This window comes from Pleurodeles waltl, chromosome 3_1, assembly GCF_031143425.1.
Source record: "Pleurodeles waltl isolate 20211129_DDA chromosome 3_1, aPleWal1.hap1.20221129, whole genome shotgun sequence".
In the NCBI taxonomy this organism is placed as follows: domain Eukaryota; kingdom Metazoa; phylum Chordata; class Amphibia; order Caudata; family Salamandridae; genus Pleurodeles; species Pleurodeles waltl.
In genome coordinates this window covers 1453722060-1453747710 of record NC_090440.1, presented here as the reverse complement: position 1 = coordinate 1453747710, position 25651 = coordinate 1453722060, and positions in this window count along the sequence as shown.

The window sequence follows — 25651 nt, the reverse complement described above, 5'->3', positions numbered from 1 at the left end:
GTGTTTAAAAATCATAAGTTACTGCTAAACAGCGCTCCCCCCAGAAGCCTTCAATCCCCCCGACCCCCAAGGTCAGCGTCCAGTGCAGCCACACTGGTCGCACTGCCCTAAAGCCGGCTGTGGTAGCGTGAGGCTCCCTACTAAACTGAAACTGATGTAGAAGAGATGGTTGGTTGATGCTGTATGACCACATCACTGTGATTTAAAGCACTGCTAAATGTAGTGAGTGATTATTCTCATTTAAATGGTCGAGGCATAATGCACAATATAGTTAGCGGGGATACCAACTTCCAAACTCTGTTTATAAGCGCTAAGTGGTTTTAGGTTTGCCTATTACCCCACAACATGTTGCATGCACAATACTTCCCCATTTTTCTTCTGTTCTTATTTTTGCCCCAATCACTGCAGTATAAGTATTCATTTACCAATAATTGTACTGTCATTAAAAATATGTGTTGGGAAAATCAGATCAGAATAACAAAATAAGCATCAACAATGACACTGCATCTGGTATTCGATGCCATTGTCTTGACTTTGTCAATGCATGTTTTGTCATAGTTTTTGCAAAATGTCATAGTTGAGGTCGTTGTCAGGCTCTAATCAAGATAAGAAAAAGCATTGGCTAAAAGCATAAATAATTTTTTGTTTCAAAAAGAACATTAGTAGTGGCTTGTGCTTCAGGGAACTGCTTTGGTTTTGGATGTCACCCTTGTGAAAGGACAGAATGCTGCAATTCAAGCGAAGTAGGCTAACGGCTGAAGGGGCCTGACCCACTGCCCCATGCTGTAGTGGGCAGAAAAAAGGGAATGGCTCAATAACAGACCAATGGATGAAGAGTGCAAGCTGAAACCCCCTAAAAGAATGTTACACATATAATTCTAGTAAAATCGAAAGGCTTTTACTAACACTAGATCTAATAGTGAGAAGGTAGTGAGTCTTGTAGAGAAATTGAGAACTATTTAATTGAGGTCAGGTAATGTATTACTGTAACTCCAGTAACACCAGGAAGGTGACAAGTACCATTTCCAAAGATGGGGTCACTGGTTTCTAGGTGATGTAGATTCTGGAGTAGTTGCACCTGATGCATATAAAACACAGCTATTTAATTACTGGTGTTTTACAGCCATGTAAATCGAAGAGTTGGCGGGGGAGAGGCAGGATTCAATTAGTCCAGAGACTTCCACTGTGACTCCCCACTCCTCTGTCTTTCGCCTTTCTTTGTCATCGCTACTCCATGCACCTCTTCTTTCTTTATCTCCTAGTTTTGATTTCCAAACTCTACACCATAATTCATTTCCCATACTTCATGCCAGTCCTGCTCCCTATCACCTTAATCTGTCCCTCCATCTCACCAGCCTAGCTCTCTACTATGTTCTGTGGTGGTGTCTGCCCCTTTTCTGCAACTATCATCTCATCATCCCCTTGCTCACCTAAGAAATGTCTCTATGTGGCTCTTAGTCAGATTTGGTTAAATAAACAAATATATGCAATACTTTATTGGAGCCGAACCCCAACAATCATCTGAACCCCAATATTTGATTACCCCAATATTTACGAACATAATTTGGCTCCAGAATCTCCAAATTGATCTAGCGGTTAGAGACTGCACTCCTTGTCCGGTTAAAACACAATTTAGCAGAGGTGTACAGAATAACAATATTAGAAACATAAAGGACCGAGTTCTATATAATAAATAAGTAGAAAGGATTTTATTACAGATAAACTAAGAGTGGTACAAAGGAGAATAAAATACATGAAATGCCATGAAGTCCCAGCAGAGGTACAGAATAAATGCAAATACATGAAACCCTTAGTTAGACCTTCACTTTAAGATTTCTAGTGTCAGACTCAAGATAACTGATAACATAACAGGGCATCTACGAGGAAAATGGTAGAGTATCCCATCAACGACAAAAATGAAAGTAAGCCCAGGAAAATAAAAAAAAACAAAGGTATTAATGCTAAATCACACAAGCTGTTAATAGAGTCTACAAATTCAGCATGGTATGATCATGGTTAGGATTGCATTCGGCAAATCAGGAACAACAACATAATAATTACAAAATACACAATTATTTAAGCACTAACCCATTTCTTAAGGCAAGAGAAATCTTCCCTTGCGTTCTCAGCAACTGCACCTTGGAGATGTTTGCAACAAATGAAAACATTTCTTGAACACTGGCTCATAGAACTCACACTTCTTTAGCCGAATTTCCATCAGAAGCCCTGAAAATTATACTTTGGTACATCATGGAAGCCTCATTCGCAATGCACAGTTTCTAACAAGATTGTATACAATCCTAATTCATTTACATCATCAGCTTGATTCCCTGTAGAGCAAGAGGAGAATGGCTTTTCAGTGGGACACTGATTGGGAGGGGTGGATTGAGCAGGAGAGATTGAACAGACCACAAGAAACAGCATCCATTTAAAACATAATGGTACATAACACAAAAATGTGGCAAACTATTCATGGCATTATCTAAACTTCCAAATAACCTATATAAATTAATTTAGTTGGAACTTCATCAATTCAATTATGACTCTATGCATCATTAAAATGAAAGCATTAAAAAAAATATTTTCACACATTATTTGCACATTTCACAGATTTCGAAAAATGTCCTTCCTTGTCCAATGAACTTGGTGTGGCAGATTTGAATCACTGTGAGGAAACCTCCTACAAGTAAGGCATTGATGTCCTGATCAGGCTCAGACGTACCCTGGAAGCTCCAAGAGGCCTAGCAAACTCAAGGCTCCTCCTACGTCGCTGCTTTGAGGTGAACTGTGGACTAAGGCCTACATAATGTAACATTAATGTAACATTAAAGTGGTTGTAAAAAAATGTGTCAAATACTGCAATGTGGGCAAAGACATAATAACCTCCAGGCACAAGCATCCAACTTCATTTTCCTGCAAGGCGCAGGTACTAAATCCTTTGCCTTCCCTTCAGTTACATCACCTGCCCCATGGTGACACAGAAATACAGATGGGTTGTTAACTTGAGTGAAACACATTGCTGGTATGAAGGATAAAGACCACACAACGTCCTCTTCAATAAATTCACAAAAACCCTACTAAACAACAAGCCGGAAAAGACAAATACCAGAACAGACGTAACAGCCAAGATGGTCACCCACCTCTATTACGTAACCGATTCATTTAGAGTGTTTGGCCAGAAACTGCGTTGTGCTTAGTAACTTTAGAGAGAAAATTGTGTCCGACCTTGTTGTTACACCCTCCCTTCCTATCTCTGTTTCTTTTGTTCTTCCTTTTACCTCTTCTAGTTCTCTTCTGTAGGTTTCCTGTCCTGTACATGGTTGTTTTTGCTCCTTACGTTACCTCTCTAATTCCAATAAAAAAGGTGATTTTGTAGTGGCAGTACCCCAATGGTGTGATCTATACTGTTCGAATCATCACTGATAGCACTCAAATATCTGTACAGGTCTGTATCACTAATGCAGATAGTGGATGCTGACACAATATTCTGTCTCTGATTAGTATCCCCCGTTGGTCAATTTGTATATTGTCAAATTTGAGAGAGTATGTGAACATGTTAGACCTGGCATCCTTGGTGTGGTCTCCCCTGTCGTTTTTCCCTCTGCTTCCCATGTTTTCACTGTGTGCTGGACTCTGTTTTTGCTGTTTTTGGTACTCTGGGTACTTTACCACTGCTGACCAGTGTCAAGTGCAAGTGCTCTTGTGTAAAGGGTATGTGTAATTGGCTGTTCCATGATTGGCATATATGATTTACTAGTAAGTGCCTAGAAAAATGCACTAGAGGTGCTCAGGGCCTGTAAATCAAATGCTACTAGTGGGCCTGCAGGACTGGTTGTGCCACACACATTAGTAGCCATGTACACATGGCTCAGACCTGCCACGGCAGTGTCTGTGTGTCCTGTTTAAATCTACCAATTCAACTTGACAAGTGAACACACTCACTAGGCCTAAGCCTTCCCATTTTGTACATGTAAGGCACCCGTAAGTTAGGCCCTAGGTAGCCCAATGGGCAGGGTGCAGTGTATGTTAATGGTGAGACATGTACTGATGTGTTTTACAAGTCCTAACAGTGAAATACTGCCAAATTTGTTTTTCACTGTTGCAAGACCTATCTCTCTCATAGGTTAACCTGGGGGCTGCCTTTAAATTTCCTTAAAGTACAGTTTCCCCCTGAGAACAGATAGAAATGTGGAGTTTTGGGTCTCTGAACTCACCATTTTAAAAGATGTCTTTTAGTGAAGTTGGTTTTCAGATTGTTAGTTTGAAAGTGCCACTTTTACAAAGTGCAAAAAAGAACTGATGATGGACGGAATGCAGAGCAAATCAAACATTCACCCCCAGTCACAAATATCTGGGTCTAATCCATAATTTGTTTGCTCACCACCCACCCCAGGTTGGACCCATCCATATGCAAATCAGTCTTGACCCTGTTCCTCATGGAAACAGTCCAGCCCAAACTGCCAAGCCAGGTCCTCCCTGGACCGGAAACAAGCATCCTAGGACCGGTTTCAGGGTAACACCCTTCATCAGCTAGGTTAGCTTGAATCCAGTGGCGCAGTGAGCATGGGACCCACGTCTGGGCATACCCTTCCCACTTGGGGTGACAAATGCAAAAAAGAATAGATCAAACATTCACCCCCAGTCACAAAGATATGGGTTTAATCCATTGTTTTTTTGCTCACCACGCCACCCCAGGTTGGCCCAGCCATATACAAATCAGTCTTGACCCTGTTCCTTATGGGAGCAGTCCAGCCCGAACTGCCAAGGCAGGTCCTCCCTGGACCGGAAACAATAGTGCCATACCCCTTGACAAACCTTGTATAGTCTCCCAAGCCAGAATGGTGTCAATCTTTGGCTGTAGGGGTGCCACCGGGCCACTCCCCACCTGGAATCCCAAGTACACCCCAGAACCCTGCCCTATTTGGTACTTACGACCCTTGATAGCGAGGCTAGCCTTCTGCAGGGCCTCCAACACTTTGCAGAGGTGCTCCAAGTGTTCCTCCCAAGTGGAGCTGAACACAGCAATGTCATCCAGGTAGGCTGCAGTGAAATCATCCAGTCCAGCCAACATCTGGTTAACCAACAGACAGGGGAATTGTTCATACCAAAGGGCATCACCATAAATTGATAGTGCCCAACTGGGGTGGAAAATGCAGGCCTCTCCTTGGCCGCCTCAGTCAGAGCAATCTGCCAATATCCAGAGGTCAAGTCAAAACTACTTAGATATTGGGCAGTCCCTAACCGCGCAATCAGCCCTCAGTTCGGTGGATGATGTGCAAGTCAGTCTTAGTGAAACAATGCAACACCCGCTTACAACTGCTAATAATGACAAAAAAAAACGCAGCGTGATTTTCCAACACTGTGCGACCGGATTTCTCATGCATCGTCCCTGGGCATCAAAGTCATCATGAACCTGTGCGGATCCGAGGTGCTCTGTCTGGAATTCGATGCATTGCTCTCTTGCGGGGGAGAAAAACAATGCATAGCCTACCTGACTTGTAAACCAACGACACACACCCTTACTTGCAAGTAAGGAATCGTCATATCGCTGACTTTTCGGATGCACGCTCTCCCATATCGCTTTATTTTTTACGCAAACCAGGTACTTTGTGTAAAATCAATGTTCCATTGTTTTCTATGGAGTAAGACTCTTGTTCTTTGAAAATTCATATCTTGACTTATAAATGTTGGATTTGTGTAATTTTGGTCTCATTTGATTTAGATAAATATTACTTATTTTTTTAAAGTGGCGTGGTGTCCATTTTGTAGTGTTTTCACAGTATTACTGTGTGTCTTGGTACAAATACTTTACACATGGCTTCTGACATAAGCCTGACTGCTTGTGCCAAGCTACCAAGGTGATGAGCAGGGGTTATCTAAGAGTGTATCTACATTGCCCTGACTAGAGTGAGGGTCCTTGCTTGGACAGGAACTAACCTGACTGCCAACCAAAGACCCCATTTCTAACACTGGTGATAAGCGGTGAGCATTGGGCTTGTGATAAAGGGCCAGATGTAGGTAAGCCACAAATTGCAATTTGCGAGTCATAGCGATTCGCAAATTGCAACTCGCAATTCGTGATGCAGAAAGGTGTCTCAGACACCTTCTACGACTCGCTATGGGTCGCAAAGACCCACCTCATAAATATTTATGAGGTGGGTCGCAGTTTGCGACCCCATAGCGAGTCTAGGCACTCACGGGGATGGTGGCCTGCTGGAGACCCCTTCCCATTTGCGAATGAGTTACCATCCACTTCAAGTGGATGGTAACTGCGAGTTGATTTGCGACCGTTTTTGTGGTCACAAATCAACTCTACATCGCGGTGCGAATCGCAAATAGGAAGGGAACACCCCTTCCTATTTGCGAGTCGGAAACACATTTTGCGAGTCGGTACCGACTCGCAAAATGTGTTTCTGCATCGCATGAGGCCTTTTGCACCTCGCAAATGGCGTTTTTCACCGTTTGCGAGGTGCAAAAGGCTCCCTACATCTGGTCCCAAGTGCATACTACTGCTTTCAATGCAGACCATTACGTAGCCACATGCTATTTGTTTTTGCGTTTTTTATTTTTGGACTTTTTTTCCAGCTTCCATATTTTTGGTGATCTTTTTGTTGATTTTTGAACTTCTCATTGGGAATTCTTTTTTCTGCCTTGGAACCTTGCACTTTTGACTTGCCATCATGTCTCAATCTGGATATGCACCAGCTAGAGTTGTTTTTGAGTTAGGGAAACTGGAAAGTTACACAGTTGCTCAACTGAAACAGTTCTGTAAGGATCTTGCCTGTCCCATTAAGAGTTCCACCAGGAAGGAGTAGCTGCAAAATGCCCTGAGGGACTGGGTGACAGCCAAGAAGGCTGGGGGCACACAGAGGAGGACGATGAGGATGAAGAGGTGAAGAGTGTTCACAGTGGTGTAGTGGATGTACCTGTTATGCCTGGGGGGAGGGTCTTCAGGGCAGGTAGCAGTGTGTCATCCAAGGGTCTGACTCCTAAAGAGTTGAAGGACAGACAGCTAGAGAGGGCTCACCAGTTGGAGTTAGAGACGTTTAGGATGCAAAGGGAGATGGAAGAAAAGAGGTTGGCCATTGAAGGTACTGCTGGCTCATGAGCTTAGTTTAAGGGAATTAAATCAAAGGAGCCAGTCTTGTAGAGGTGGTGGCAGCAATACCTCAGTACAGCCTGAAAGGAGGGTACACATCCCAAAGGACTTAGTGAAGGATTAGAAGAGGGAGGATGACATTTATCTGTGGTTTAAGGGATATGAGTCTGCTCTCCACATGAACCTGGCCCCTGAGGCATATTGAGGGCGGGTCTGTACAAGCACTTTGAGGTAGAGGGGAGGGACACTCTGACATCCTTAGGGGATCCTCAGGGACTCAACTACTCTATTATGAAGGACACCCTACTCACCACGTATGGTCTCACCCCTGAGCAGCATAAGGACAAGTTTAGATCCTACAAAAAGAAGGAATCCCAAACATGGGTGAAATGTATTGACTCTTTTTGCAGGTCACTGGATGTTTGGGTGAATGTAACAACTTTTGATGGGCTGTACAATTTGATTGTTTGCAACCAGGCGTCTGGCAAGGAGCCTGGATCACACTTGATCTATTGGGAGGATGGCCTCCTATATAATGAGCCTAAGGTTGCTGAGCCTGGGTCAGCCCATGTGCTGGTGGAACCTCAGTGCTTCAGAGCCTTCCTACTAGGTCTGGTTTGTGATGTGCCTTTAGCTGGTCTTTTGGGGCAGGACAAGACCTTTGAACGGCTTGGCACCCACTTCTACTGGCCCCAAATGTGCAGGCACTCAGATGCACACTGTAGGTCTTGCCTAATTTGTCAGGCAAGTGGCAAGATGGGGAAAATGTAAGGCTCCCCTCCAACCATTTCCTGTTGCCAGGACCCCCTTTGAGAGGGTTGTGTAGGAAGGTAGCCTCTTTCTGGCCTTGTTACCCCCACATTTGGCCTGTTTGTGAGTATATGTCAGGGTCTTTTTACTGTCTCACTGGGATCCTGCTAGTCAGGGCCCAGTTCTCATAGTGAAAACCCTATGTTGCCAGTATGTTTGATATGTGTCACTGGGATCCTGCTAGCCGGGACCCCAGTGCCCATAAGTTTATGGCCTATATGTGTTCCCTGTGTGGTGCCTAACTGTACCACTGAGGCTCTGCTAATCAGAACCTCAGTGTTTATGCTCTCTCTGCTTTTAAAATTGTCACTGCAGGCTAGTGACTAATTTTACCAATTCTCGTTGGCACACTGGAGCCTGAGTGAAATAACGTCCACGTTATTTCACAGCCATTTTCACTGCACATAAGTAACTTATAAGTCACCTATATGTCTAACCCTCACTTGGTGAAGGTTAGGTGCCAAATTACGTAGTGTGTGGGCACCCTGGCACTAGCCAAGGTGCCCCCACACTGTTCAGGGCAAATTCCCTGGACTTTGTGAGTGCGGGGACACCATTACACGGGTGCACTACATATAGGTCAATACCTATATGTAGCGTCACCATGGTAACTCCGAACATGGCCATGTAACATGTCTAGGATCATGGAATTGTCACCCCAATACCATTCTGGTATTGGGGTGACAATCCCATGCATCCCCGGGTCTCTAGCACAGAACCTGGGTACTGCCAAACTTGCTTTCCGGGGTCTCCACTGCAGCTGCTGCTGCTGCCAACCCCTCAGACAGGTTTCTGCCCCCCTGGGCCTGCGCAGCCTGGTCCCAGGAAGGCAGAACAAAGAATTTCCTCTGAGAGAGGGTGTTATACCCTCTCCCTTTGGAAATAGGTGTGAAGGGCTGGGGAGGAGTAGCCTCCCCCAGCCTCTGGAAATGCTTTGATGGGCACAGATGGTGCCCTCTCTGCATAAGCCAGTCTACACCGGTTCAGGGATCCCCCAGCCCTGCTCTGGCGTGAAACTAGACAAAGGAAAGCGGAGTGACCTCTCCCCTGACCAGCACCTCCCAGGGGAGGTGCACAGAGCTCCTCCAGTGTGTCCCAGACCTCTGCCATCTTGGATACAGAGGTGTTGGGGCACAATGGACAGCTCTGAGTGCCAGCAGGTGGCGTCAGAGACCCCTCCTGATAGGTGCTTACCTTTCTCAGTAGCCAATCCTCCTTTCTGGGCTATTTAGTGTCTCTCCTCTGGGCTATTCCTCAGATAATGAATGCAAGAGCTCACCAGAGTTCCTCTGCACTTCCCTCTTTGACTTCTGCCAAGGATCGACTGCTGACTGCTCGAGGATGCCTGCAAAACCGCTACAAAGTAGCTAGATGACTACCAGCAACATTGTAGCGCCTCATCCTGCTGGCTTTCTCGACTGTTTCCTGGTTGTGCATGCTCTGGGGGCTGTCTGCCTTCACCCTGCACTGCGAGCCAAGAAGAAATCTCCTGTGGGTCGATGGAATCTTCCCCCTGCTAATGCAGGCACCAAACATCTGCATCACCGGTCCTCTGGGTCCCCTCTCATCCTGACGAGCGTGGTCCCTGGAACACAGGAGCTGGCTCCAAGTGTCTCCCACAGTCCAGGCCCTTCTGTCCAAATTTGGTGGAGGTAAGTCCTTGCCTTCCCACGCCAGACAGTAACCTTGGGTGCTGCGTGATCTGCAGCTGCTCGGGCTTCTGTGCACTTTTCCAAGACTTCCTTTGTGCACAGCCTAGCCCAGGTCCCCAGCACTCCGTCCTGCATTGCCAAACTCGCTGAGTTCGACTCTGATGTCGTGGGACCCTCCTTTGTGACTCTGAGTTGACCACTGTCCTCAGATCTTCTAAGTGCCTGTTCCGGTACTTCTGTGGGTGCTGCCTGCTTCTGTGGGGGCTCTCTGAGTTGCTGAGTGCCCCCTCTGTCTCCTCTTCCAAGGGGCGACCTCCTGGTCCTTCCTGGGCCCCAGCAGCACCCAAAATCCTCAACTGCAACTCTTGCAGCTGGCAAGGCTTGTTTGCGGTCTTTCTGTGTGGAAACAACTTTGCATCCTCCAGCACGCCCTGTGGCATCATCTGACCAAAGGAGAAGTTCCTGCCCCCTTCCGTTGTTGCAGAATCTTTGGCTTCTTCCACCTAGAGGCAGCCCTTTTGCACCTTCATCTGGGGTTTAGTGGGCTCCTGCCCCCCCGGACACTTGCATGACTCTTGGACTTGGTCGTCTTCCTTTACAGGTCCTCAGGTCCAGGAATCCATCTTCAGTGTTTTGCTGGCAGTTGTTGTTCTTGCAGAATCCCCTATCTCGACTTTACTGTCTTTCTGGGGTAGTAGGGTAACTTTACTCCTACTTTTCAGGGTCTTGGGGTGGGGTATCTTGGACACCCTTAGTGTTTTCTGACACTCCCAGTGACCCTCTACAACCTACAATAGGCCTGGGGTCCATTTGTGGTTTGCATTCCACTTTTGGAGTATGTGGTTTGTGTTGCCCCTAGGCCTATTTCTACCTATTGCATCATATTGTGACTCTACATTGTTTGCACTACTTTTCTAACTGTTACTTACCTGATTTTGGTTTGTGTACCTATAATTTGTGTATATTACTTACCTCCTAAGTGAGGGTATCCTCTGGATACTTTTGTCATATTGTCACTAAAATAAAGTACCTTTATTTCTAGTAACTCTGAGTATTGTGTTTTCTTGTGATATAGTGCTTTAAGATATAAGTGGTATAGTAGGAGCTTTGCATGTCTCCTAGTTCAGCCTAAGCTGCTCTGCTATAGCTACCTCTATCAGCCTAAGCTGCTAAAACCCCTCTATTCTACTAATAAGGGATAACTGGACCTGGCACAAGGTGTAATTACCACAAGGTACCCACTATCAGCCAGGCCAGCCTGCTACAGGTTGGTATTGACATTGTGGTGCCTCTGGATCCCAAGACAGCCATAGGCAACAGGTTCATTCTGGTCTTGGTGGATGATGCCTCCCGGTACCCAGAAGCCATTCATTTGAGGTTAAACAACTCCCCCGTAGTGGGACGTGCTTTGATGGGGGTTTTTACCCTCATGGCGTTCCCCAAGGAGGTGGTATCTGATAGGGGTACCAACTTCATATCAACCTATATGAAGTCTCTGTGGAAGGAGTGTGGGGTGACATATATATATATATATATATATATATATATATATGTTTGCAGGGTGACTGACACTGTTAGGTCCAACATAAAAGATGAGGTATCCAAAATGTTAGTCTTTGGGGTAACTGAGTTCCCCTTTGGTCTTGGTCTCAAAGACTGCTGCTCCTGGTGCCACTCCAGAACTCAGGTTCTATGTGGATTACCGGCGACTCAATGCGGTCACTAAGACAGACGCTCACACCATCCCCCGAGCTGATGGGCTGATTGCTCGGCTAGGGGCTGCCCAATATCTAAGTACTTTTGACTTGACCTCTGGATATTGGCAGATTGCTCTGACTGAAGGGGCCAAGGAGAGGCCTTAATTTTCCACCCCAATTGGGCACTATCAATTTAGGGTGATGCCCTTTGGGAGAAAGAATTCCCCTGCCGCCTTTCAGAGGTTGGTTAATCAGATGTTGGCTGGACTGGATGATTTCAGTGCAGCCAACCTGGATGACATTGCTGTGTTCAGCTCCACTAGGGAGGAACACTTGGAGCACCTCTGCAAAGTGTTGGAGGCCCTGCAGAAGGGAGGCCTCACTATCAAGGCTAGTAAGTGCCAAATAGGGCAGAGTTCTGGGGTGTACTTGGGACACCAGGTGGAGAGTGGCCAGGTGGCACCCCTACAGCCAAAGATTGACACCATTCTGGCTTGGGAGACTATAAGAGGTTTGTCAAGGGGTATGGCACTATTGTTGCTCCCTTGACTGAGTTAACCTCCAAAAAGCAGCCCAGAAAGGTGATCTAGACTGAGTCTTGCCAGACAGCTTTTGATGCCCTGAAGGCAGCCATGTGCATGGCACCCGTGTTGAAGACACCGGACTTCTACAAAGAAATTGTAGAGCAGCCTGATGCTTCAGAGCATGGTGTAGGAGCAGTGTTATCATAGATGAATGAAGAGGGCCTACTTGTTTGGAACTCACTTCTGGGTTCAGACCGACCACAGGCTCCTCAGATGGTTAATGCAGATGAGGGATGAGAATCCAAAACTGCTGAGGTGGTCCATTTCCCTACAGGGGATGGACTTTGCGATGGAACAGGGCCCTCGAACAGAACACACCAATGCTGATGGTCTGTCCAGATTCTTCTGCCTTAGTGATGAGAACCCCCATGAGGTTGGTTAGTTCTCCCCACTTTCAGCTGGGGGAACACATGTTAGACCTGGCATCCTTGGTGTGGTCTCCCCCAGTCTTTTTTCCCTCTGCTTCCCATGTTTTCACTGCGAGTTGGGCTCTATTTTTGCTGTTTTTTGGTACTCTGGACACTTTACCGCTGCTGACCAGTGTTAAGTGCAAGTGCTCCTGTGTAAATGGTATGTGTAATTGGCTTTTCCATGATTGGCATATATGATTTACTAGTAAGTCCCTATAAAGGTGCACTAGAGGTTCCCAGGGCCTGTAAATCAAATGCTACTAGTGGGCCTGCAGCACTGGTTGTGCCACCCACATTAGTAGCCCTGCAGTGTCTGTGAGTGCAGTTTTAATCTGCCAATTCAACTTGGCAAGTGTACCCACTTGCCAGGCCTAAACCTTCCCCTTTTGTACCTGTAAGTCACCCGTAAGTTAGGCCCTAGGTAGCCCCATGGCAGGGTGCAGTATATGTTAAAGGTGGGACATGTACTGATGTATTTTACAAATCCTAACAATGAAATACTGCCAAATTTGATTTTCACTGTTACGAGACCTATCTCTCTCATAGGTTAACATGGGGGCTGCCTTTAAATATCCTTAAAGTACATTTTCTCCTTGAGAGCAGATAGAAATTTGGAGTTTTGGGTCTCTGAACTCACAATTTTGAAAAAGCGTCTTTGAGTGAAGTTGGTTTTTAGATTGTTAGTTTGAAAATGCCACTTTTAGAGAGTGGGCATTTTCTTGCTTAAACCATTCTGTGACTCTGCCTGCTTGTGGATTCCCTGTCTGGGTCAGACTAACAGTCAGGCCGTTTGTGAATCTCCTCTAGACAGTGACACAAGGGGAGCTGGGGTGTAGCCTGCATATCCTGATGAGCCGTCTGAGCTGAAGTGGCGGGAGGAGTGGTCACTTACACCTGAATGGGCTGTGCCTGCCCTCACACAATGCAGTCTCCAACCCCCTGGTGTGTGTCTGGGGCCTGACCTGGGCAAGGCCAGATCTTGTGAATAACAGAGACTTTCCTTCTAGGTTTGCCTACTTTAAAGGCAGAAAGTGTACCCAAAACCCCAGACTTTAGATCACTTCTGGAACCAAGAGCAACCACTGCCAAGAAGAGCTGAGGAGGAGTGCTACCCCGCCTGTGCTTTGTTGGGCTATCCTGCAGTTGCTGCTTCTGTCTGTGTAAGGGGGCAAAGACTGGACCTTGCTGTGCATTCCTGCTTGAAGAAGAATCTCCAAGGGCTTGAACTGAGCTTGCCTCCTGTTTTGAAGTCTCAGGGCCATCAGAGACTTCCTCGGCAGCACCTGGACTCTCTGCTGAGACTCCTGCCCTGCCAAGTGGTGCCCTATCCAGTCCCTGGGCCCTTGAAAGGTGAAGTTGGCCATACAAGGACTGGAATGCACGCACAGAACACTGTGCGGAGAAAATTTCAATGCACCATCTGCAACGCGGCTGACAAATGACACACCACCCGCTTCATGGCTGAAATCAACGCTTTGCGGCTGGAGAAACGACGCAACACCCGCTTGCAACTGCTGATAATGACATGAACCCCACGCAGCATGGTTTTCCAACACTGTGCGACCGGATTTCTCACTCATCATCCCTGGGCGTCAAAGTCATTGGGAACCTGTGCGGGTCAGAGGTGCCCTGTCTGGAAATCGACGCATCGCCTACCCGACCTGAGAAGAACAACTCACGGCCTCACTTGTGTGTAAGGATTTGGCACATCGCTGACTTTTCCAACGCACGCTCGCCTGTGTAGCTATATTTTTGTCGCAAACCAGGTACTTTGTGTAAAATCAACATTTCCATTGTTTTCTATGGAGTAAAACTCTTAGGGGGTCATTACAACATTGACGGTAAAAGCCGCTTACCGCCGTGCAGAAGACCGCCAATACACCGCCGCGGCCGCAGAATTCCGCCACAGCTATTATGACCCACAGCACGGAATCCGCCGAAATTCAGACACCCACACAAGTCCGCCACAACAAAGGTCAGTGATAAACTGGCAAAAACAATTCCTCCACCGTCACGCCAACAGAAACACGGCCATGCTATCACGACCCATGAATCCACGCAGTGGTCTTTCAACTGCGGTATTCCATTGGCAGTACACACCGCCGCGCTCAAAATACACACACATCTCCAAAACAACGCCACATTGGACAATTCAAAATACACACACCTGATACACATACAAACACCACTCCCACACACCCAACACAATATAAAACACACACCCACATCACCCACAAACCCCTACGACCAAAAACTATAGACGAAGGCGACAGACAGAGACCACAGCAATAGACAACCCCACCACAGAGAGGCACACAACACCATCACCCATACAACATCCATGCTCAAAACACCCCACACCACCACACATCACCACACTCATCAACACATACACCACCCCACACATCACCTACACCACCCCATGGCACGCCAAAGACACCCCAGGTTTTCCAAGGAGGAGCTCAGGGTTATGGTGGAGGAAATCATACGGGTAGAGCCACAGCTATTTGGATCACAGGTGCAGCACACCTCCATAGCCAGGAAGATGGAGCAATGGCGAAGAATTGTGGACAGGGTCAACGCTGTGGGACAGCATCCAAGAAATTGGGAGGACATCAGGAAGAGGTGGAACGACCTACGGGGGAAGGTGCGTTCAGTGGTCTCCAGGCACAACATCGCGATTCAGCGGACTGGCGGCGGACACCCACCTCCTCCCCCACAACTAACAACATGGGAGGAGCAGGTCTTGACCATCATGCATCCAGAGGGCCTCGGAGGAGTCGGTGGAGGAATGGACACTGGTAAGTCAAATCTTAACTATCATATCCCCCACCCTACCTGCATGCTATCACACACCCCCACCCTCACCCCCTCCCCTTTCACTCCAACTCCTCACTAATGTACTAATAACACAAACCACACATCCCAACACCAAGCCCTGCATGACACAACTAAGCATGGACACCCATCACTAAAGCATGCTCACTGCACATACCCATAACACCCCCTAACCATCATCACACAAGCCCCCACACAGGAATGCTTGCACTGGGGTACACGCACACCCACCCATTGCACACCATGACACACACACATGCAATAATCATGCTCTTATACCCCTGCAGGACCACTACCTAACGTCACCAGACAGGAGGGTCCAGACATCTCCACTCCACCCACAGAAGAGGCCCACAGTGACGACAGCAGCTCTGGCCAACTGGATCCAGATGACCAGCCCGGACCATCGTGGGCCTCAGGACAGTCGGTTCCCCTTGCACAGGCACATCCCAACACTGACCTTCCACCCTCTGGTAACACCAGCACAGCACCCACCCAGCGGGCCCATACCTCCGTCCCCATGACACGTCAATCAGCTGTGTGTCCACCACTACAGGGAACCCAGGATAACCCACCACCCCAACAACAACAGGGACCTGGGGGCAGTGGTAGTGAGCACACGGTCCAGGGGACGGAGGCACATGAATACAGGGGAACTGGGAGGGCTGCTGTGTGACAGGGGGCGGACAGGCCAAGGGAACCCACTCTCCATGAGGCCCTCTCCTCCATCATGGGAGCATACCACCACTCCCAGGAGACGATGACTACGGTCAAGTTTCAGGAGACCCAGCGCCTGCTGGACGAACAGTATTTGGGGTTCAGGGAGGAGCTCAGAACCATCAGCTCCGCCCTGGGCACCATTGTAGGGGTGCTGAAGGACATACAAAAGACCATGAGGGATACCGTGGCTATCCAAGGGGCCCCTGACACTAGCCTGTACGATGAACTGCCCACCACCTCCGCCGGCGCTAGTGGACAGGACACACCACCACACCAGCACCCCACCCCCTGCAGACGGACAACCACCCCGCAAGCAGTCCCTGAGATCCAGGAACAGGACAGAGAAAGATGGCAAGACCCCCGCCAGGAAATGAGACCACCCTGATTGTCATCCCACTGTCCCACTTTGTTACCCTGCCCAGATTGGAACTGCCCCAGCTCCATTTCCTATGCCCATATGGGCAGTGCACCTGTGAGACTAATAGACTGGACTCTGCCATGGACATTCCTCCACCATCACCCATCACCATTTTGCCACCCCCTCCAATAATTAGCACTTCAATAAACACCCTTGAACCACAAAACAATCTGGAGTCAGTCTGTGATTTTGAAAACGTGTATTAGCAATGACAGTGACAAAATGCGTTTTCAAATGTAATGTCAACATACCTATGTCACACATCACAAGTCCATGAAGGATGCAAGCATTTGACACACGTTGGTAACCACACCTGTGAAACCATAATGGAAATGTACAACTCAGTTACCAAATACTGCTTCTAATTGACAGACAGGATAGAGGTAGAAGTGTGAAAGTGAATGTAATAGTAAAAAAATTGTTCTCACCTGTGTGTCACTGGAAATATTTCTGTATGACTGACTCCTTGTTGTCTATGTCTTCTTCCTCAGCTTCCTCCTCATCACTGTCCACAGGCTCCACAGCTGCCACAAGACCGTCATCTGGACCATCCTCCTGCAGAAAAGGCACCTGGCGTCGCAAAGCAAGATTGTGAAGCATCGAGCAGGCGATGATGATCTGGCACACCTTCCTTGGTAAGTAGAATAGGGAACCACCTGTCATATGGAGGCACCTGAACCTGGCCTTCAGGAGGTCGAAGGTGCGTTCGATCACCCTCCTAGTCCGCCCATGGGCCTCATTGTAGCGTTCCTCTGCCCTGGTCCTGGGATTCCTCACTGGGGTCAATAGCCATGACAGGTTGGGGTAACCAGAGTCCCATAATAGCCACACACAGTGCCTCTGGAGTTGACCCATCAAATACGGGATGCTGCTATTCTGCAGGATGTAGGCGTCATGCACAGAGCCAGGGAACATAGCATTTACTTGGGAGATGTACTGGTCGGCCAAACATACCATCTGTACATTCATCGAATGATAACTCTTCCGGTTCCTGTACACCTGTTCACTCCTGCGGGGGGGACCAGAGCTACATGGGTGCCATCAATAGCACCTATGATGTTGGGGATATGTCCCAGGGCATAGAAGTCACCTTTAACTGTAGCCAAATCCTCCACCTGAGGGAAAATGATGTAGCTCCTCACGTGTTTCAGCAGGGCAGACAACACTCTGGACAACTCGCTGGAAAACATAGGCTGGGACATCCTTGATGCCATGGCCACTGTTGTTTGAAATGATCCACTCGCAAGGAAATGGAGCACTGATAGCACCTGCACTTCAGGGGGTATTCCTGTGGGATGGCAGATTGGTGAGATCAGGTCTGGCTCCAACTGGGTACACAGTTCCTGGATTGTGGCACGGTCAAACCTGTAGGTGATGATCAAATGTCGCTCCTCCATTGTTAACAGGTCCACCAGCGGTCGGTACACCGGAGGATTCCGCTATCTCCTCAAATGTCCCAGCTGACGGTGCCTAAGAAGGACAACAGCGACCACAGAGTCAACAAATTCTCAGGTATGCATCCACAGCTACAAAGAACACGACACCAAATACATAACTCTTCCTGTATGTGTTTTGAGTGTAGGCCTAGGTATGTGTGACGCAGTAGCAAATGAAGCCATGTGGGCCCCTGAAATGGCAGCTGCCTGACCTCTAAACTGGGACAATGGGATGTGAGGTAACTGCGCTGGCGTTGTACACCGTCGCGGTAGGCGGCTGTACACCGCGTCGCAATGCTGCATTGGTTAGCATTGCATCCTATGGGTCCCAGGAGCCAATGATGAAGTGCGCCGGCGGTGATGATACGCACCGACGCGGACGTCAGCGCCGGGACGTGACCGCCATTTTCTATTAGTTCAATCACTCGATACCTGATCTTCGACAGGAGAGGACCTACACTGCAAGTGCTGCTGTGACCTCGGTCTGGAAGAGACAATGGCTGCTGCGTCTGGGAAAAGGGCCCCTGCCTTCACTGCTCAGGAGTTGGAGAAGTTCGTGGACGGGGTCCCCCCGCAGTACACGCTACTCTACGGTCCTCCAGACCAACAGGTAAGTACACAGGGAGCACGTTGTATGGGCTATGCTGGGTGGAGAGGGCTGGATGTCAGTAGGAAGGGGGCAGAGTTCTGCGACCATGAAGGACTGTGAATGCATGTGCCACATGGCAAGGGTAGGGATGGGGGCCACTCACTTCGATGGTGCAGTTGGTAATGACTTCTCTTCTTCCCCTGTATATTTCATTTAGGTCAGCGCCCACCAGAAGAAGGACATATGGCGTGCCATCGCCAAGGACGTCCGGATCCTGGGGGTCCACCAGAGACGGGGCACCCACTGCCGTAAAAGATGGGAGGACATTCGCCGCTGGAGCAAGAAGACGGCGGAGGCTCAACTGGGGATGGCCTCCCAACGTGGGAGGGGTGCCTGTCGCACCATGACCCCTCTGATGTTCCGGATCCTGGCGGTGGCCTACCCTGAGTTGGATGGGCGCTTGAGGGCATCACAGCAGACACAAGGGGGTGAGTACACTCTCATTCTGCGGACTTTGCTTGCAGTGGAGGGGTCTGGGTGGGGGAGGAGGGCTGTGGGTTTCCCTAGGCCAGGGCGAGTTACGTAGGCTAGGCCCCTTCGTAAGGCATGGCCCTGTGGCCCCCCACCCCACCTCTGTAGAGTGCCAAGTACAGGTATATATGCCCCTGTGTCATCTATGTGGACAGATGACACTCATAGCCATGAAGGCCATATCCCAGGAATTGCATCTGTAGAGGCCAAGAGCACGGCGTAGTGCAGGGGGATGCTGTGTCTGTATTGTCCGCCAACGGTAGTGGTAAGCCATGCACCCACCCTGTCTTTCTTCTGTCGTCGTCCCCCCTATTTGTGCTCTCCCTGTTCTTTTGTGCATCATCATCATCAGGTCGGAGGTACAGTGGCACCAGAGCACGAGGGAGCTGCATCCCACATGGCCATGGAGGGCCACACCACACACTCTGAATACACCAGTGGGATGGAGGGCGAGGGGAGCTTCACGTCGGTCACCGGATCAGCAAACAGCGACACGGACTCGTCCACCGATGGGAGCTCCCTTGTGGTGGCGGCACCATCTGTGCCCCCCACTTCTCCAGGTACAGCCACCACCCCCCCTACCAGCACCGCCCTCCCAGTAGCCCCTCAGCCTTTGCTCCGTGTCCGCTCACCCAGGAGGGTGGACATCACCTTCGCGCCAGGCACCTCAGCCCCTGCCCCAGTCACCCCTGCTGCCCTCAGTGAGGAGGCCATTGACCTCCTCAGGTCACTCACTGTTGGGCAGTCTACCATTGTGAATGCCATCCAGGGTGTAGAAAGGGAGTTGCAACACACTAATGCATTCCTGGAGGGCATTCATTCTGGTCAGGCTGCCCATCATCGAACCCTGCAATCTCTGGCCTCAGCACTGATGGCAGCCATTGTCCCTGTGTCTAGCCTCCCCCCTCCAACTTCCTCCACCCAGACCCAATCCCCTGTACCCCAGCCTATCCCAACCACACCATCAGACAAGCATGCACACACCTCAACACACAAAAGTAGCTCAGGCAAACATAGGCACCACACATCCCACAGGCACTCACACAAGCATCACCCACATACAGACACAGCAACATCCACTGCCTCCACTGTGTCCCCTCCTCGTCGTCTCCCTCCTCCCTCGCAGTGTCATCTACACTCTCACCTGCATGCACTACATCTACAGGCACTAGGCCTCGCACCAGAACACCCAGCACCACACCCCGCTCACCTGCACTCACCACCCCCACTACCATTTACACGTCCCCTGTGTCCACTCCCAGTGTGTCTGTGATGCCCCCTCCCAAAGCACACAAACGTGGGCACCCACACACCCAACATCCATCCACCTCATGACAGCCTCCAGTACCTGCACTTGCACCCAATCACCTAAAGTTACACCTCCTACAACCACCTCCTCTTCCTCCACTCCCAGACCCCCTCCAGCTACCCATCCCAGTGTTCGTCAGAAACTCTTCCTGAGCAACGTTCAATCAATCAATCAATCAAAATATTTATAGAGCGCGCTACGTACCCGTTAGGGTTTCAAGGCGCTGTGGGGGGGGGGGCTGCTGCTACTGGTCGAAGAGCCAGGTCTTGAGGAGTCTCCTGAAGGTGAGAAGGTCCTGGGTCTGCTGCAGGGGGGTCGGGAGGGCGTTCCAGGTCTTGGCGGCGAGATAGGAGAAGGATCTGCCGCCGGAGGTCTTGCATTGGAAGCCGGGAACAATGGCGAGGGCGAGGTTGGCGGAGCAGAGTTGGCAGGAGGGGACGTAGAAGTTGAGTCTGTTGTTCAGGTAGGCTGGTCCGGCGTTGTGGAGTGCCTTGTGAGCGTGGGTGAGGAGCTTGAAGGTGATCCTCTTGTCCACGGGGAGCCAGTGGAGGTCTTTCAGGTGGTGGGAGATGTGGCATCGGCGGGGTACGTCGAGGACCAGTCGGGCGGAGGCGTTTTGGATGCGTTGGAGGCGTCGGATGTCTTTTGCTGGGATGCCTGTCTAGAGTGCATTGTCGTAGTCTAGTCTACTGCTGAGGAGTGCCTGGGTCACCGTTTTTCTGGTTTCCGTCGGGATCCATTTGTAGATTCTACGGAGCATGCAGAGGGTGTTGTAGCAGGAGGAGGAAACTGCGTTGACCTGCTTGGACATGGTGAGGGTGGAGTCGAGGACGAAACCCAGGTTGCGTGCGTGGTTGGCTGGCGTTGGAGGGGGTCCCAGCGCGGTGGGCCACCAGGAGTCGTCCCAGGCCGAGGGGGTGCGTCCGAGGATGAGGACCTCCGTCTTGTCGGAGTTCAATTTCAGGCGGCTATTTCTCATCCATTCGGCGATGGACTTCATTCCCTCGTGGAGGTTGGCTTTGGCGGTGTGTGGGTCTTTGGTGAGGGAGAGGATTAGCTGGGTGTCGTCAGCGTAGGAGAGAATGTTGAGGTTGTGCTGACGGGCCAGTTGTGCGAGGGGGGCCATGTAGATGTTGAACAGCGTCGGGCTTAGGGAGGAGCCTTGGGGTACGCCGCAGATGATGTTGGTGGCTTCGGAGCGTAAGGGTGGGAGTCAGACTCTCTGGGTTCTGCTGGAGAGGAAAGAGGAGATCCAGTTGAGGGCTTTTTCTTGTATTCCTGCTTCGTGGAGGCGTGTTAGTAGGGTGTGGTGGCAAACCGTGTCGAAGGCTGAGGAAAGGTCCAGGAGGATGAGGGCTGATGTTTCACTGTTGTCCATTTGCTGTCTGATGTCATCTGTAGCGGCGAGGAGAGCAGTCTCGGTGCTGTGGTTGCGTCTGAAACCGGACTGGGAGGGGTCCAGGATGGAGTTGTCCTCAAGGTGGTAGGTGAGCTGAGCGTTGACGATCTTCTCGATGACCTTCGCCGGGAAGGGGAGGAGGGAGATTGGGCGGAAGGTTTGGAGGTCATTGGGGTCTGCTTTGGGTTTCTTGAGGAGGGCGTGGATTTCGGCGTGCTTCCAGCTTTCCGGGAAGGTTGCGGTTTCGAAGGATAAGTTGATGACCTTTCGAAGTTGGGAGGCGATGGTAGAGTCGGCTTTGTTGTAAACGTGGTGGGGGCATGGATCTGAAGGGGATCCTGAGTGGATGGAGTTCATGATCTTGCAAGTTTCCGTGTCGTCTACGGGGGTCCAGGCGGTCAGGCGGTTGGTGCAGGTGGAGCTGTCGGGGTGGGGTCTGGCGGAGGCGTGGTGTTGAGGCTGCCGTGGATGTTGGCGATCTTCTGGTAGAAGAAGGTGGACGGGGCATTGCAGAGTTCTTGGGATGGTGGGATGTCATTGACGTTGGCGGTGGGGATGGAGAGCTCTTTCACGATGCAGAAGAGTTATTTGCTGTCGTGTGCGTTGTTGTTCAGGCGTTCTGTGAAGTGGGAACGTTTGGCGAGTCGGATTAGCTGGTGGTGCTTGCGGGTGGCTTCCTTGTGGCCTGCTAGGCTGTCGGGTGTGTGTTCGAGAAGCCATTTTTTCTTTAGTTTCTGGCAGGTACGGAGTTCGCCCGTAAACCAGGCGGCTTTTTTCTTTCCTTGGTTGTCAGTGGGCCTCTTTAGAGGTGCAAGGGTGTTGGTGCAGTTGTTGATCCACTGTCGTAGGTTGAGAGCGGCGGTGTCTGGGTCGGTGGGGTCGGTGGGCGGGTTCTGGGCGAGGGTGCTGGTCAGTTGGTCTTCAGTGACTTTGCTCCAGCGGCGGTGGGGTGGTAGTTGGGTGCAGTGGTGTTCGATGTGCTTCTCGAATGTGAAGTGGATGCAGTGGCGGTCGGTCCAGTGGAGTTCGGTGGTGTGGCTAAAGGTGACGTGGTTGCTTGCGGAGAAGATCGGATCGAGCGTGTGGCTGGCGATGTGGGTGGGTGTGTTGACCAGTTGTCTGAGGCCGAGGTTGGAGAGGTTGTCGATCAGGGATGTGGTGTTGGCGTCGTTGTTGCTCTCCAAGTGGAAATTGAGGTCTCCAAGGAGGATGTAGTCCGTAGAGGTGAGGGCGTGGGTGCTCGTGAGGTCGGCGATGGAGTCGCTGAAGGGTGCTCGTGGTCCAGGGGGTCGGTAGATGAGCATTCCCCTGAGGGTGGTGTTGGGGTCAGTGTGGATCCGGAAGTGCAAGTGTTCGGCGGTCTTGAGCGTGTCGTCCGTGTGGGTGTGGATTTTGAGGGTGGATTTGTGGGCGATAGCTATTCCTCCTCCGATTCCATTGGGGCGATCTCTTCTGGTGATCTTGTAGCCGTCCGGGATGGCTATGGCGATGTCAGGTGCTGAGGAGTCGTTCCACCAGGTTTCAGTCAGGAAGGCTACGTCTGGGGCGGTAGTGTCGAGCAGGGCCCAGAGCTTGATGGCGTGCTTTCGTGCGGAGCGTGTGTTGAGGAGTATGCAGTGGAGGTGGTTTGTGCTGGTTGTTGCGGGTTTCCTTGTTCTGTTGCAGGTGAAATTGCAGGCGCATCAGGAGAAGGGTCCTTTGGTGTTCTTCAGTGAGGCCTGGAAGCATGTTGTGGAGGGGCCCAGGGTTGAGGGCGATGAGCTCGTTGGCCGAGTAGCGGCGTCTCTTGGTGCGGGGGTCATGCGGAACAGGGGGGGTGGCGCTGGTTGCGGTCCAGGCGCGGACGGGCACAGACGGGCTTGCCTCTGGCGTGCCAGCGGCGCAGACGCGCAGCGCCAGCCCTTAAGAAGGGAGGGGGAGGGAGGAGCAGCTGGGAGGCGGGAGGGAGCGGTGAATGGGGGCGCGAGGGGGCGGGGCCGCAGGGAGGCAGCGGCAGGGAGAAACGGCAAGGGGGAGCACACAAGGGGTGAAAAGCGGAATAACAGCAAACTAAAAAGGCACAATTGGAAGCACAAAAAAGCAAGGCACTAAATACTGAATACAGTCACAAATACGGTGAACAACGGCACAATGCACACAAGTCTAGCGACAAGCGGCAGGGGGGTGCACAGGGGCAAAAACGGATTACAACAGTCTAAGAAGGCACAAATGGAGGCAAGAAGCGCAAAAAAGCAAGGCACAGAATACAGAAAAACAGTCACAAATACAGTAAAAACGGCACAATGCACACGAGTCTAGCGACGCTTACCAGAAGCCCACTAGACACCAGGGATGAGGCGCAGGCGAGGCCTGCGGGTGGAGGAGGGCCTCGAACACGCTAGCAGCAGCGTGGGCGAGGGTCAGGGACATGGACACAGCAGGGTGGTGCTGCGGACGTGGGGGTGCGAGCTCTTGACCGAAATCATCACTGGTCCGGAGACCACCACCAGAGTCAGCGCCCTGGAGGGCAGCACTATCGTCACTGGTCCGGAGACCACCGCCAGCGTCAGTGACCTGGAGGGCCCCGGCAGCCACAGCCCCTCTGGGCACTGAGGGACTGTCATGCCACACACTGCTGCACAGGTCAGAGACAGCAAAGTCAAGCACCGCTGAACAGGGCAAAGACTGCCATGGTGAAGATCGCTGAACAGGGCACAGCACCGCTGAACAGGGAAAAGACTGACATGGCAAAGCACCGCTGAACAGGTCAGAGACAGCAAAGGCAAGCACCGCTGAACAGGGCAAAGACCGCCATGGCAAAGTACCGCTGAACAGGTCAGAGACAGCAAAGGCAAGCACCACTGAACAGGGCAAAGACCGCCATGGCAGAGCACCGCTGAACAGGTCAGAGACAGCAAAGGCAAGCACCGCTGAACAGGGCAAAGACCGCCATGGTGAAGACCGCTGAACAGGGCAAAGACCGCCAAATCAAGCATCGTTAGCCCATGTGTAGCTGGGACAGTGACGGAACTGGGACCGTCACGGGGAGCGTGATGCACTCTGGGCACCAGTCCCCCTCCAGAACCAGTGGAGACTGTTATCCACTTGAGAGACTGTGGCTTTGCACTCCCCAGGATGGTACAGTGGGCAAACCACCCCCTTGTGAGACTTGAGAGACTGTGGCTTTGCACTCCCCAGGATAAAGCAGTGGGCAAACCACCCACTGGAGTGACTTGAGAGACTATGGCTTTGCACTCCCCAGGATAAAGCAGTGGGCAAACCACCCACTTGAGAGACTTGAGAGACTGTGGCTTTGCACTCCCCAGGATAAAGCAGTGGGCAACACACCCAATTGAGAGACTTGAGAGACTGTGGCTTTACACTCCCCAGGATAAAGCAGTGGGCAAACCACCCACTTGAGTGACTTGAGAGACTGTGGCTTTGCACTCCCCAGGATACATCAATGGGCATGGAGCCCCGTCGTGGATCTGGAGTGGTGCTGTAATCCGGCTGAGGTGCCCCCCCTTCCCTTCCCCCTCAGGTGCCTGTTGTATTTCTATCTGATGCCCCTGCAGTGTTCTCTCCGTTTGTGGACAGGTATCTAGTGTGGGCCTCGCCCATGCATTGTGGGCCCAGTGGTCCACGAACATTGATATGTGCATACCTGCAGTACTAATCGTGATGTATGATTTTTAGAATGTTTATATATCTGTATATATTTGGTTACTGTATTTTGATACATTACAATGTTTGAACTGATTTCCTTTTGTCTTTGCATTCTTCCGGGGGAGTTGTGGGTTGTTACTGTGCTGTTTGGAAATGCATTGGTGTGTGTGTTGTAGTGGGTGAGAGTCGGGTTGGGGGTGGGGGTGTTGCGTGTGTATGTCCCTGACTTTTGCCTCCCCCCTCCCCTATGTCGTAGGTGCAGTACTCACTGTTGTCTTCGGCGCCTACGTTGCTGGTGTTCGTAGAGGAGCAGGAAGACAAGCGCAGGGAGTATTTGTAGTTCCGGCTCCATGGTGGCCTCCTTCCTCGTGGAGTGTGTTGAGATGAGCGTTTTCCCATTGTAAGAGCTGTTTCCGCCGTGTTTTTATCCACGGTGAATCCGCCCCGGAAAAGGTGGCGGATTGGCGGGTTGTGATACTGTGGGCGGTACATTGTCTTCTGCCTGTCTGTTGGC